Raw genomic sequence first — 16,156 nt, 5'->3', positions numbered from 1 at the left:
AGATTGAACATGGTGATTCATTTGGTTATGTTTTCCAGAAATAGTAATATTTAAAATATTGTTCTTTTTGTATATGCTCTATGACTCAACACTTAGTTCCTTCTGTGAAATAAAATGTGCCGAATGCCAAATACTATGGTGTTCCTGCAGTGTTCAATGCCAAGCCATTAGATCTCCTGATGCATTTAAGACCTTATATTTCCATTGCTACAGCAATGAAGAGACCATTGGCCCATATGTCTCTATCAAAGTCCTCCCTCCACTGCACCCCCAACCAAATTAATAGTCACTTGAATAGAAGAACAAAAAAGAAGTTGAATTTTTTTATTTGGGGCCATTGGAGTAGATTTGAAGAAGGAGGATTTCGGTAGTATTCTCTAGATCCTGAGCATAGGAGCAAAAGAGACTACAGCTGACTCTCACTGTGTTATTGAAATCTTTTTTTTTTTTTAATTTATTTATTTGACAGAGAGAGAGAGAGAGAGAGCGAGCAAGTAGGCAGAGTGGCAGGGAGAAGCAGGCTCCCCAACAAGCAGAGAGCTCAATGTGGGGCTCAATCTCAGGACCTTGGTATCTTGACCTGAGCCAAAAGCAGATACCCAACCTATTGAGGCACCCAGGCACCCCTATTGAAATCTTTAAAGCAGTGTTTCAGACATTTTAGATGGAGCAGATTTATTTTATCCAATATGTCCAAAATATCGCTTGAACATGTAATTAGGATGAAAAATAATAATGAGATATTTCACGATCATTTCTTCTTACAAAGTGCTGAAATCCTGCTTGTATTTTACTCTTACAGCACAGTTCAGTGTAGCTCCATGTGGCTGGTGGCTAGTGTTTTGGAAACGCTTCTTCTAATCCCCTTGTCACCCTTAAAATGTGAACATATGCCTGCATGGAACATTCTTTTTTTCTGTTTTAGAGAAAGTGAATTGTTTTCTCAGCAGTTACTCGGTGTTAGCGTAATGCCTTCCTGTGTAGGCTGTAGTGTTAGAATTCTCTTTGCAAGCCTCATAATAATTTTGAGGAATTATCACTTTTATTATAGTATTTTTAGTTGCAACTAGAAAGTTTTTATAGTGGGAATTCTTTCAGTGTGAAATCTCTTAAATGGACAATAAAAAAAAAACACATTGTTTCTTTTGCGACACAGGATTTGGGCATCTAACCGAGGAAGCGGGGTCTTGGAGACAGAATACATAAAATTAGATTTTAGATTTGTCCAGAAGAGTAATGGCTCAGAGGTCACGTTGGATCAGTAGTACAAAAGGTTCTGTGTTGATGTTTTCTGTTTGGATCTTTGTAATTTTTCTTAAGAACCTAAATATGGGGCACCTGAGGGGCTCAGTTTGTTAAGCATGGGACTCTTGATTTCGGCTCAGGTTGTGATCTCAGGGTTGTAAGCTTGAGCCCCACGTTAGGCTCCACACTAAGTAAGCTTGAGATACCATCTCGGTTTGTGGCCTTCCCCCTGCTTGTGTGCGTGCTTGCACGTTCTCTCTCTCTCTCTCTCTCTCTCTCTCTCTCTCCCCTCCCTACCCCTCCGTCTCTGTAAAATAAATAAGTAAATAAAATCTTAAAAAGAATCTAAATATGAACTATCCATTTTCATGTTGCAGGCCCCCAGACTTTATAGGGGAGTCTCAGTTATTTTTCCTATCCTCTTTGCATTCAGAGTGTCTGGGTTTGAATTCCTTCTGCGTGGATAATGTCATGTGACTTGGATGAAGGACTTTGCCATTCTGTGCCTCTGGAAAGAGGAATGCTGGGAGGGTTGGTCCCTCAAAAGTTCTTGGGAGAATTGACTCCTCAAAGTTCTTGTGAGGATTAAATGAGATAATCCAGCAGAAGAGTTTGGCACAGTGCCTCCCAGCATGTAGTAGGTGCTACAGAAATGATAGCTATCTTCAGCATCTTTACTATACTAATGATCTTAATTTTAGAAACTAAAGCAATACAAGGGAAAATTTAGGAATGAACGGGTTTCCTTGACATTGAGATAATGTTTAAAAAAAATCCTTCCGTCTTCCTGAAACATATGTTAAAAATCTTTGTTTCTGCTGCAATATCTTTAGCCTCGTTTCTCCTTTCCATCCACTGTTCTGTCCTGAGATTGAGCATCTCTTCATTTTGGGAAAAAATATTTTAATAAGAACTTTGATCAGAACATCTCTATTAAAGGACCCTCCACCCCCTAACTCATAGTGTGAAGGGAAAAGTCCTAAATGCATTTCATGAGTTACCCTCTCTGTTTCTGAAACCTTGATTACTGAATAAGCCCAAATATCATGTACGATTTCTGAAACACATAAATCCGCAGCTTTTCTGGTTCCATTGTATTAAGTATCAAAGAATGGATTAACCTGAATGTGGACCTGGCACAAACGAAAAACTTGAGGTTTCTGGTAGCTTCTAATACCTTCTTTTTCTCTCAGTTCTCTCTCACCGGTTATATAGAGGTGATATTTGGAAGTAAATGTGTTTAATAATCCTTTGTACATGATGTTGCAAGGAGTGTTTGTTTTCCAAAATTCACTCAGGATTTCTGTAACCTGCACTCCTGTAAGTTTGGGTACATGTGTCGTACCCATTTGTGCCAGAGTTTTCTATGGCATGTGCTACACTGTTCTTATCTGTTGTCTGAAAACCACAGAACAGTTTCATTCATTTTTTGCCTAATAGGGAAGCTGCCAAAGATATAGAATTTCCTTTTGACATCATTTTATTTATTTATTTATTTATTTATTTATTTATTTATTTATTTATTTATTTATTTATTTATTTTAAAAAGAGAAACTGCCCTTCTATTCTCCTTCCCAGTGCCCGTTTGATTGACTGTATTGCAGGGTCATAAAAGGATTTAAATTCAGAGTTGAAAAGTCTCCTTGCAATTGATTTCATTCAGCTCCTTGTATACAAATAGATATTGAGAGGGAAAAAAAGCAATATTGAACTGAAACTTTCAATTTTAGAGTTGATCTTTTTGAAGTCAGAAAACTGCTTTTCCATTTGACTCTTCAAGTGGATTTTGCAGGATAATTGGTCAGAGTCATAGAAGGCTTTAGAAAAAGCACAACCAAAAAAGAAAAAGAGAAACAAACTCTACGTATTTAATAGCTGCCATTTCTTCACCAGAAGAGGACTTTTGGTTAAATAGCTCCTTTTCCAAAAATGGGAAAAAAATCTCCCTCCTATAATTAGTTTAAGCAACTGCTTTTAAAGCTAGTTAAAGCAGACTTAGAAATGCTTTAGCCCTCTTGATGTGATCTGGTGACAATTTTTATGTGGTTAGAATTTTTAATTAAATCATTTTATTTAAGATTGTAATAGCCCTTTCAAATTATTTTCGTTGAGACTTGCATTGTGTTATTTCAAGTTAATAACTCCTCTTCAAGCAAGCAGAATGCAGGATATTTCTTCTGATGATTTCTTTGTGCAATTGAAGAGAACAAAGCAAACCTCATTCTTTGCTGGAATGGAAGCAAAAGTAACACCTAATAAAAATAGAGCTAATAAAAATGAACTTGTAGCCCTGGGATATTCTGACCAGCATTAAATTCCTTGGGTTATTTTTTACCCTTCTTTTTTAAAGATTATTTATTAGTTTAGAGAGAGAGAGTGAGAATGGGGCAGGGAGGGGCATAGGGAGAGGGAGAGTCCTGAAGCAGACTCTGCATGAGCAGACAGCCAAAAATGGGGCTTCATCCCAGGAGGACCCTGAAATCATGACCTGAACTGAAATCAACAGTTGGCCACTTAGCTAACTGAACCACCCAGGTGCCTCATATTTTTTAACTTTGAAAATCCAGGGTCTAGTCTAATTGATTGAATCAAAGAGAGCTGATGGGAGGCCTGTTTTCTAGTGTGTGAGAAGGGAGAAGCCTTCCTAGGGAATTTGAATAACAAAGAGAGTGGTATATTTGGTAATCTATATCCTTACAAGCCACAAAGCATATTTGTTCCTAAATACATTTTCGTGATTATAAACAATCCTGAAACGGTTGTTGGGGACAAAAATCTTTGTCGTGTGCAGAGATGAATTACTGTAGATTTACTAATTATCCTTTACTTAGGTCAATTTTCTATTTCTCACATCCAATTGGTAGGAGAGAGAGGTTTCTTTTAAGAATCATTTGGGGGAAAAAAAAAGAATCATTTGGGAGACAAAGAGAAGTCAAATAACGTTTAAAGCCATGCTTGTGTCCATGTTTAAGCAATAATAAAATTGTCCTTAAAAAAAAAAAACACACATAAGTTTCTTCTGAAATCTATAATGAAATGCTTTGTACTTCTCCAAGTGGTTATTTTTCTTGTGTGATATTGAGGGTATAATTCTATTCAGTATATATAGCTCCAAGAGAAAATGTAGTGTTAATGAGTATCTTGTTTTCTTTTGCTTATTTTGTTTGTAAATAGTTGTATCTGGTTTGCTTTTCATTAACTGTTATCTATTTTTATTGACACTGTATAAGCAGTTACTGTATAAGCAGTTAATTGCTTGATCACATTAGTGCAAATCCTAATTCTGGTGAAAAAGACAAAGGGGAAGTTGTAGAAAACATTAGCAAAATAAAACTAAAAATGAGTTGAGTAGGCTTTTGGCCAGGTTACTGGAAATAGTAGGCAATAGTTTGCTCTCCAAAATGTTATCTCCAGGAGCAAGGCTTCTTTACCTGCAGGTGCAAGTACCCAACTAATCAATGATTTGTCTCGCCTCACCCTCGGGGCCTGGGTGATGAACCAAGGCGTTCTGCTTTTGTCTGCCTCCCTGCAATCTGTTCGTTGCACATCGCAGTCCTCTTTTCAAAGCATACATTGATAAAAATGTCCTAAACTTAGATTATGGTAATGATTGCACAACTCTGTACACATACTAAAAGCTATTACATTTCAATAAAAGTGCTTTAAAAGAAAGCATATGGGATGCCTGGGTGGCTCAGTGGTTGAGTGTCTGCCTTGGGCTCAGGTTATGATCCTGGGGTCCTGGGATTGAGTCCCCTGCAGGGAGCCTGCTTCTCTCTCTGCCTATGTCTCTGCCTCTCTCTGTATGTCTCTCATGAATAAATAAATAAAATCTTAAAAGAAAGAAAGCATACTATCAGACCTAATTGGCTGACCCCTTGGAGTCCTTGGGTGTCTTCCCAAGCTCATTTCAAAGCCCATTATTGTCTTGCAAGATCCTGCTTTTCTTTATCCTCAACCTCCTTTTTCTCCCTGAAGCAGCTCACCGAGCTTTGGCCAGGTTGGCCTCTTATGCCATACTCTTTTCTGCCTCAATATCCTCGTGCTTGGTGTTCCTCTGTCTTGGACTCTATCTTCCTGTCTTGCTGATGCCTTCATCAAAAATGGTATCTCCTTCTTTGACTACTCTATGTACATTCCTTCTCTACTTGTATCCTCTATGACTATACTTGTGTGTATTTCATTTCATTTTCATTTTCATATTTGTTTCACCATGCGTATCAGTTATAATTTATGTGTTTATGGATTGGGTCCCCCCAATAGACTGGAAGCTCCAAGAGAGAAGGAGCAATGTGGGGTATGCATCGTTGAATGTCTGGATGTAGTAGCGTCCTGCCATGGAGAGAACATGAATACTTGCCTACATCTTCCAAACTCCTGAGGAATTCTCTTTTTAGCCAGAGGAGTGAAGAACAACTTACATAGATAGTAAGTTTGAAGATAGAGTAGGCACTTTGCTGACTGGAAGCACAGAGCTCTGGGCAATAGATGGCTACCAGCCACTGAGTATCCAGGCTGGCCAGGATTTAAGTGGTACCTTTAACACGGCCTAGAAGTCATAGGTTTTTGGGTTTACTAAGCCAGTCTGATCTGGCTCCACCGTGATTGGTGTCTTGAGCAAAGGAGTGTCATGGTTGGAGTGGCCTCTGTATTTAATCTTTTAATCTTCAAGCTCAGGACTTAGGCCTACAATGTGTTTTCTGGAATCTCCTATGGTTGTGTATTATCTTGGTGAGTATTTTTTTCACTATGCCCATTTAGCTAGGGTTGGTAGATGTGCCGTGATGTGGAAATAGGCACCCAGGAACATTTATTATTATTATTATTTTTTAAATCATTTGTAATTCTTTTTTTTTTTTAATTTTTTTAAAATTTATTTATGATAGTCACAGAGAGAGAGAGAGACAGAGAGAGAGAGAGAGGCAGAGACACAGGCAGAGGGAGAAGCAGGCTCCATGCACCGGGAGCCCGACGTGGGATTCGATCCTGGGTCTCCAGGATCGCGCCCTGGGCCAAAGGCAGGCGCCAAACCACTGCGCCACCCAGGGATCCCGCAGGAACATTTAAATAAGTTTTTTCTTTCTTTCTTTTCTTTCTTTCTTTCTTTCTTTCTTTCTTTCTTTCTTTCTTTCTTTCTTTCTTTCTTTCTTTCTATAAGCTTTCTTAAAAAATACACTTATAAGAAAAAAACTTTCTTGATCTTTTTTTTTGTTGTTGTTTTTCTGTAAAAAAAAAAATACCCACTCACTCCAGTAGTTTTCATTTGGTATTTCATAGGGACTGTGTGTATAAATGACTCCGCTTTTATTATAAAAGACCCACATTATGAGGTTTATTCTTTTTTTTTTTAAGATTTTATTTATTTTTTTCATGAGAGACACACACACGCAGAGAGAGGCAGAGACACAGGCAGAGGGAGAAGCAGGATCCATGCAGGGAGCCAGATGTGGGACTCGATCCCAGATTCCAGGATCACACCCTGAGGTGAAGGCAGACACTCAACCGCTGAGCCACCCAGGCGTCCCAAGGTTTATCCTTTATTTCTCAAGGATAAAAACTTATTAGGCAGTCACAATGACAGATTCTAAACAAAAGAAAATATGAAATATGTATCACTTTGTTTCCCTAACTCAAGTTGTAACTTAATATTTATTTCTGCTTGAATAGAAGTGACTTTCTTTTTCATAGACAATGATCAATGTTTATATAATTGTAATTGGTATTCTCCACATCATGTTAGAAAAATCACTATTTTTTTCTGTTCGTATTATTGGAACATGATTTTATCTTAGTTGCCAGTAGTAGTGGGAAGAGTAGCCTAGATAACTTCTTTCCTTTAAAACTTATTTTTATAGTTGTCTGGTTGGCTAAGTTGGAAGAGTGTGCAACTCTTGATCCCAGGGTTGTGAGTTCAGGTCCCACAGTGGGCATAGAGCTTACAATAAAAAAAAAAAAAAATTGCTGGTTTTTGATTTTCTGAGGCGCATCTAGAAGCTGTTTTTTTACTTTTGAGCAAGTGTAGTAGCTATTAGCTCACAGATATTTGATTATTAAAATTCAATTTTATGAAGAATACTTGTAGTATAATGTTAAGTTTATAAGCTTGATAGTAAGTAGTATCTGGTTCAGGTCTTTGTATTCTTGGGCAAGTTACATTACCTTTTGTGAGTAATTGTTCCTAAGCCACAAGATTATTGGAAGGATTATACAAGCCACTGTATTGATGGTACTTGCTATTCACATGGCATATTGTTGCTATCCAAATTCAGATCTCATTAAAACATATAGATATTGAGGTTCTCTCTGAATTTTTCCAATCTGGCAACCAATTAAACACACACACACACACACACACACACACACACACACCCCATACTTTACCACATTATACCATACCGCAGGTGAAACAAAATACCTGGAGAGATCAATCAATGGCTGTATTTAACATCGTGGCCATCAGGGTGAAATCTCTGACCTAGATTAGTTAGTTGTGTTGATCATTAAGGATTCAAAGTGATGATGAAGTTGTAAAATTGGAAGTATAGGTTTGTGGCAGTGGGAATCACCACAGCCCTATCCATGACTAACCCTAGTTTTCTTGATAATTTTTTAGAGTCAAGAAACTTGTTTCTTTGAGAACCAAACTGCTAAAATGGATTGGAGGGGTTGGTTGATTTATTTTTATCTGATATTATAGAATATTTGAAGCCAGGAGCCCAATCCTGTTTTAGAAGGGTGGCTCTGAGGAAGAGTGAGCCATGATATTTTTTCAGATTGTTATTGCAGATGTCTAACAAGCCCTTGTATAAATCAGTTTTCTCAGTATACCTCTTCTTGGACTTGTTGGGAAGCATCTATTTTTATTTCTGAGGGTTTTCAGCTAGGATATAGTTGATAGCAAAGGGATGTCTCTAATATTTTGACCCTTCTAGTCTTACCTGATTAAAAAAAATAGATTCTGTCTTTTGTGTGTGTATTTAAGAGAGAATGAGAGAGCATGGGTGGGGGGAGGGGTCGGGGGAAAGGGGAAGCCACTGAGCAAGAAGCCCTATGAAGGGGCCCCATCCCAGGACCATCACAGGATCATGGTCTGTGCCTAAAGCAGAAGCCCAACCTTCAGAGCCACCCCGGTGCCCCAGATTCTGCCTTCTGTAATCAGTGTTATTTTAGAGTAAAATCACGAAGAGAAGTTCAGTCTTTTGCTTCTCTACCTGACTTTAAGCAGTCATTTTTATAACCTATTTTGTGTTCTTTTTTCCCCTGCATGGCTATGTGATTCCTCTTTCCCAGAATTGCAATCTGTTTTACTAAAAAAAAGTCATGGCTCTATGTTAGGTCTTTTTATCACTTTAGATGATGCAAGTATATATATATATATATATATATATATATTGTAGCTGGGACAATAAGTGTATTTGAATATGATAAAATAGGTAATCTACTGTAATATACTCTATTGTGTTTGAGGTTAGTTCAGTATCACAAACAACCGGAGGGATCATTTGTAATGCAGTAGTTACAAAGGAATGTACTTCTTGATTCTACTTTGTGGGATACTCACTAAGTACATTTTACTACGATTAATTGGAATACAGGCACAAAGGAGAAGAGAGACTCATCAGAATATTTAATTACTTTAACTATGATTTGATACTTCTGCCCATTGTAGGCACAAAAAAGATAAAGATTTATTCATTTTAGACTATTGTGTGGGATTTAATGTTCTTAAATGCTCTTTAAAATTCAGAGAAAATTATGCTTGTTAGAGATTTTGCCATCCTTGAGGGATCTTTAATTTGTTTGTTGTATGAGCAGTTATAATAGATATAAACAGCCTGCTTAACTGCTTGTCTGCCATTCTGGAAATATGCATTTTGGATGTGAAAATGTGAGTTCCTATACCTATTTTTAGTGGGCTTATTTTTGGCAGCAACTCTGGCAGAGAAGTAGGACTCTTTATATGAGAGCCATCCATCCATCATCTTAAGTAATTTTCATTCTGGCACTAGGGAACCAGAATTTCTTTGTTCTGATGTTTTCAATTTTGGATGGAAGCTGACCAATTCTTCTAGGCTTCTATGTCCTTTGGAATGACCTAGAAGGGGACGTAAGTTGAGTGGAAATGCCCTCAAGTGTCACAATACTATTTTGCTTTGGGTACAAGATGTGTGATTATGTTAGAGATGGAACTTTGGTGTGTTCTAATCATAAACTTACTCGGCTTGACCTTTGCATAACCTCTGCAACTACTTTCCTCTATAGGACATCATGACATAGCTGGGATCGAGTAGATATTGTTGGTTCAATATGGTAAGATGAAAACAGTAATATGAAGGAATGTTGTGGGTGTGTCGAAATGCTTAGTGACCATGTGTCTTTCCTTCTTGGTGGGCATCTCAGACTTCCACCCATTTTCAGATACACAAATGCATGTATGAATGTACCACCTTTGACAAAAAACCAGCCATTAGTTGTAGTCTGTAGTTTCAATTCACACATTTGCAATTTTGTACGAAAAATATTTTCCATCGTTTCCATTCAGTTTTATCCTATGTAGATTCAGTGACCCTTCCCTCTGACAGTGGAGCCTAAGAAAATATGCTATGTCAAGAATGTTATTTAATGTAGAGTTTAGAGGGGTTGGTCTCTTTGTAAGAAAAATGTTCAGCCTGCACATTAACACAGTAGATTTCAAACAACTTGAAACTCTTTATTTCCCCCAAGTCAAAATTTCAGTGAAACACTGAGAGTCAGGATTGCACAGAGTCCTCCTGAAGATATATGTATGGTTAAGGCAGATGGGATACACATCTGCTTTTATATTCCCAGAATACAAACATTTATTGTTATAAACTATGTCCGGTGGCTCTGGGAAATTAAATCATGTACATAGGAAACAGTTTTGTTGATATCTTCAGTGGTAGGTAACTCTTAGGATATTTTTATTGGGAAGGATTGGGCCTTTGGGTCCGGAAACATTTTTATCTTTTTTGCTTCAGGCTGGAAATGAGGTAGGCTCTAGAGAAGTTCTGAGAGTTGGTAGAGTTTATGAAATCTCCCTGATGAAAATACCTGTCACTCATCTAGCTCTCTGCATAGCAACCGACCTGACTTAAGCTTCCTCCTGCTGAGCGAGGCGTAAGCATCATTGGCTAGTTAATGCTATTGGTTTTGAAATCTTCACTTTCATCCTGTCAAAATTGAGAGGCTCAAATTCTCCTGGATGATGGGAGTAACTGGGTGTTAACTTTCTAAACTCATTTCATTATTGTACTATTCAGACCCTTGAAGGCTGCCCTGCTTTGATATTCCCAGGTGCGTTAGCTGTGTGTGTGTGTGTGTGTGTGTGTGTGTGTGTTGTTTGTTTGTTAAAGTCACACTGGAGACTACCTCTTTTGAGGTGGTGTCTACAGCATTGTGCCCTGTTGGGCATCTATTGTGTCTCTCCACTTGTTCCATCACTGTGATCCCAATTCCTTGAAGCATTATCACAATACTACAAGCCCTCTTGAGCTTTCTGCTGACAGATGACTTCAGCTCCATTAACCATAGTAGGCTTGGTCCTGTAGAACTTGATAGAATATATGTTTGTATTGCACTGACTCCTCCCTCTTGTTAGTCACACGATAACCAAAGGCAGATTTATACTTATTGTCTATTACAAAAATTGAAAATACATATTTTCATAAGCATGCTCCATTTTTAATTGTGTAATTAAGTTGCTGACATAAGCAAGTATGCAATTTCACATTAAGGTAAGGATCCGTAAAGGCATGTATTTGCATAATTTAATTTTCTGCACGGAAGATATTTAAAATCAATAGCATGATTCATAGCCTTACCATATCCTTGCCATGCTGCTGTTGGTTGGCTGTTAGAGTTTAGAAGAGTACAAAGAGTATTAAAATTGATTGAATTTGGTGTGCTGAGTCTGTATCTTTACTTGGGAACCACAGATTGTTTCATTTTGCAAATCTCTGCTCCTTGCCAATAAAATATTATGTTGCTTAATATACTCAATATACATTTTTTGACTGCTGTTCAAATAATTTCTAGAAGTTGTTTTAAAAAATGTTATTATATAATTAAAATATATTTGAGGAGGGGACTAAAGATTTTGTTTTGTTTTAAATTATGCAAGTGCCTTTCGTACATGATTATATTCTTATGGAAAAAGAAATCACACGTGACTGATAATGGATGGAGTAAAAGGTTAAACTAAATATAGTTATCTTTAATGAATAGTTTATGTGTTTCAAAGAAATCTGGTGCCAGGGTGATAAAGTCCTTTGCTTCCCTGTTCATTTCTGAGTTGTCTCCCTAAACAATTGCTTATGAGGTGCTTGGGATCATTCCTTCCAGCTTCACGTTTTTGGTGTTTGCCTCTGCGATAGTGGGCAGTGACTAGATAGTGAGAGGGTGGGGAAACGGTCATGGTTTTGCTTGTATAAACACACCCATATACATACACATGCTCTTCACCCCCACACGGACACCATCATCAGCCTTTACATTGTTCACGTGTGTGTGTATTCACTCACCCATTCTTTCACTGATTATTGAATGCCTGCTATATTCCAAACTCCATCATGGTCGGTAGCTTGAGAGTCTCCTTATCTCCAGGGAGTTTAGAGCCCCTCGGAGGCCATGCAGCATGTTCTTCAGAAGCAGGTGGTTTTTGTTTTTGTTTTTGTTTTTTTGGTCTATTCCTCATTTCCTATGTGCAACCTACATTGTATCTCAGTACTTTGGGTGGTATGATGAAGATAGGGGATAATCCACCTTCCTTGGGATGGCCCTGCCCTCTGTGTTCCCTCTTGTCCAATGGTCTGTATCCACCCAAATGACACCTCTTCTTTTTGTCCCAAGGGAACTTCCTTTTGGTAGTTCTGCTCAGCTGAGATCCCTACACCACAGTACGCTGCATGTGGATGGCTGGGAAGTTAAACTACTCTTTGGAGTGTGTATTCCGTTACACTGCAATGTCAGTGGAGGACCTTCTGGTGTTTACCTCCCTTGTTTCTTGAATCGGATATATCTTTGTAGGTTTGCTTTTTCCACTGAGTGTTTAGTGGGTTTTGGGAAACTGGCAAGTGTGGGTCCATGGCTTCTATCAAGTCTAATTAAAGATGAATCTAAGGACTTGGAGATTTTCACACTTACCTGATGAAACTTTAGACTCTGTTGCTTTGCTTTTCCAGCAGGATGGGTAACACAGCTGCCCACACAAAAGCCACTCCAATGAGAGATGGTCCTGGCAGTCCTTTGTTCCCTACCCTAGTGTTCTCAAAGGTTCCAGAAGATGAAAGCACTTCCTTTTCAGGAAAAAAAAAAAAAAAAAAAAAAAGGACTAGTTGTCGATACTGTGATTCTAGATAACATCTTCTGTACAAAGTATAAATTAATATCCTTGAGGATAACTCCATTCCTCCTTTACTTTTATTTGTGAGCTTTCTGGTTCAGTTTAGATGTAGCTAAATTCTGAGGTTGACGCCATATTGGCATGATTTCTACAGTTGGCAGTTCATCTCTGCCTGGCTAGCCTTTTCCCAGTGTTAACTTAGCGTGTCAGGTTCCAGGCTGTGAGGGTGAATTGAGAATGTCAATGTTGAAGGGGATGTCTGGTTGAGCTCAGCAGGGAAGTTTGTGTTTTTTATCTCTAGTTCCAGAAGAGAATCACCCAAACAAAAAAAAAAATTTTTTTTTCTTTATAATACCTGTATTCCATATATTGGTACTACCCCAGATCAGTTGAATCTGAATCTCTGGTGGTAGGGTTTAGGGCATAGATGTTTTTATTTTTCTTTGTTTGTTTTGCTTTGTTTTATTTTCAAAGCATCCAGGTTGAGACTTAGAGCTCTAGTCCTACAATGGTCTTTTATGGAGAAATTGATGATCAGGAGTAGAGTTGACTCATTTGAAGGTCATCAAGGTCACCTTTAGTGTCATTTGGGGATCTTTTGTATACAAGGGACAGAGGGGTGACCTTTCACAAGTACTTGGTTATATAAAATATAAATATATATGTAAAGTGTTCCACGATATCAATTTCAAATTACCTTTGTCATGGGCTTAAATTTTGTCAACAGAATTGATCTATAGATTTTGTTTCCTATAGTGTGGTTACATTTTTGAGGTCCTCTGCTGCTCACTTTCTGCGTGATCCCCAACCAGGATCCTGAGAGGCTTCAGGATCCTGTTCTAATACTGGCAGGAAGAAAGAAAAATCTCTTTAATTGGCTGAAGTCCCCATTGCTAAACAGATCACTGGGACCTGGGGCGAGGTTTACAATGATTGGCTGCCTTAAGTTGGCAGGGATGGGGTGACAGGACATGGCTATGCATTGCATGACTTTGGGGTGTCAGGAGTCTCTGCAACAAATTTCTAATATATTTCTAATATATTATTAGGTATTTTAAAAACACTCTATGAGAAGGGGTGCCTGGCTGGCTCAGTTGGTTAAGTGTCTGCCATCGGCTCAGGTCATGAACCTGGAGTCCTGGTCAGGGGAGCCTCTGCTACTCCCTCTACCCCATCCCCCTGCTGAGGCACACACCTGTGCTCTCCCCACCACTTGCGCACATGCTGGAGCTCTCTCTCAAATAAATAAATAAATTCATTCATTCATTCATTCCTAGGGAAAAAAAAAATAAAACACTCCAAGCCCAGTGCTGATTTAGTTGCTCTGCTCACAATGTCTTATGTTTTTTGTAACAATGCTGTGAAGTTGTTGCTACTTTTACTTCCACTTAACAAACAAGGAAATTGAGGCTCAACACTGTTCCCCATTTCCTTGTTCAAGACAGTGTTTTACTCCTTACCTTGATAGAGGAAGGATTATTTGGGAATAATTGTTTAGAATGAACTAGCTCTAAGAAGCATATTAGACAGATACATAAAAAGTTTCCCACATGCACAGAAAATAAACTGAACAATTATTTATGTAGCATGCTTTAGTGGAGGGAAAAAATAGATTAGGAGTGTAGGAGATGGAAATTTTATTTTTGATCCCTAGAAGCTCAGAATGGTCAACTTCTTGGAGCTTTGCATGGCTCATCTGCAAAATCGTAGGATGGACTGGATGGTGGATACCTAAACCTTCATTATACTTTAAAAATGACTAATGAGCAAACAAACAATATTGGGTTTACTTTTTACATGTGTGTTTGAATTTTACAAGATTCTGGCTTCCCCATAAGGGGGGTGGGGGAGGGCCTAATGTCTATGGAATATCTTTAAGCATTTTTTTCTCTTAAAGCCACTCTTTGGAGCTGACATGGAAGATCTTCCACCTCTTATGATGGGTTATGGCCTGATAAACTCATCATAAATTGAAAATATCTTAAGCTTTTTAAAAATGTATTTAAGACACCCAACCTATCGAATGTTATAGCTTAGCCTAACCCGCCTTAACATGCTCAAAATACTTAAATTAGCCTACAGTTGGGAAAGTCATCTAACACAAAGCCTAGTTTATAATACAGTGTTGAATATCTCATGTAACTCCTTGATTTTGTATGGGATGTGATGTATGTATGTATGTACAGCATACAATAATGCTATATGGATGCTGATGGTTGTAAGTGTGTTGGTTTCCACCCTCGTGATTGTGAGGCTGACTGGTAGCTATGGCCTTTGCTGCCCAGCCTCACAAGACAGGATCCTACCCTACATATTGCCAGCCCAAGGAAAAGATCGAAATCCAAATTTGAGGTTTGGTTCCTGCTAAATGCATATCAGTTTTGCAGAGTTGTAAAGTTGAAAAATTCCTACTTCAGTCGGTCATAAGTTAAAGACTTTCTTTTTTTTTTTTAATATTTTATTTATTTATTTATGACACACACACACACACACACACACACACACACACACACGCAGAGGGAGAAGCAGGCTCCACGCAGGGAGCCTGATGTGCGACTCGATCCCGGGTCTCCAGGATCAGGCCCTGGGCCCAAGTTGGCGCTAAACCGCTGAGCCACACGGGTTGCCCAAGACTGTACTTTCTACGTTTCCTAATTTGCCATCGTGGTGACATCATTATCATTACTTTGGCTAATTTGGGATGGAGAATATATTGTTTTCCTGGTGCCATCTTACTCTTAAATTGAATCTACAGTTCCCCTAACCATTTTCCCTGCTTTTTCAAAGCACACCTGATTTTGTTTGGGTGCATTTAAATATTAACATAGACAGCTGGGATGCATGTTTGAAGTGTAATTCCATTTCATTTTGGATTCTGGGCACCTGTAGTATTTGTCTACTTACATGCCAGTGTATTCGGGTGTGGGCTCACAAGAATAGAAATTTACATTCATGAATTGGCTGGGAGGGGTGGGCTTCCAACACTATATCAGGCAGTTGGAAGCTCTCTATAATGGTGGAGAAGATTGGATTCATTGTGAGTTTTCAAAACATACACCATTAAATGGAATTTCTTTTCGGAGCAATGTTGGCTTTGTGGGTTTCATGTTTCTTATCTTCATGTGTAACAGGTGACTATCTGGGGTCCAAAGGATATGGAGGACTGGTACTTACTATGGTCAGTCTCCCAGGCCTTAGACTGGGAGGTGCTTGATGGTAGAGGCCCTGGCTTTGATGTGGGCATGCTTATGTGTGATTCCCTGATGTCTTGCTTGCTTACCTGTGTTACCTGGGACCAGTTCCTTAGGGTGTCTGAGCCTTAATTCCTCCATCTGTAAATGAGATGGGATGACCCCTTTTTCTTTGAAGATCAGATAAGGCATAGAGGCCTCTTGCATCTAGGACATACATAGGCTTATACATGTAGTCAGAACAAAGACCACAGGTTCCAAGTGTGCTGTTACTAGTCCTATGACCTTGGGTAGGTTAAAGCTACTTAACTTCTCTAAGGTTCGGTCTGCTTATCTATAGAATGGGCTTGTTATGGGC

The 16,156-nt window shown here is 38.5% G+C and overlaps 1 protein-coding gene across 4 annotated transcripts in view; it reads left to right on the top strand.

Moving 5' to 3' along the window:
* The window catches only part of PTPRG (protein tyrosine phosphatase receptor type G), a 706,326-nt gene that overhangs the window by 161,021 nt on the left and 529,149 nt on the right, over positions 1–16,156 (top strand). The gene's annotated exons all lie outside the window — the stretch shown is intronic.

Source organism: Canis lupus, chromosome 19, assembly GCF_048164855.1.
Source record: "Canis lupus baileyi chromosome 19, mCanLup2.hap1, whole genome shotgun sequence".
Lineage (NCBI taxonomy): Eukaryota > Metazoa > Chordata > Mammalia > Carnivora > Canidae > Canis > Canis lupus.
The sequence above is the reverse complement of the archived record's forward strand: the minus strand, read 5'-3'. Positions and strand labels throughout refer to the sequence as shown.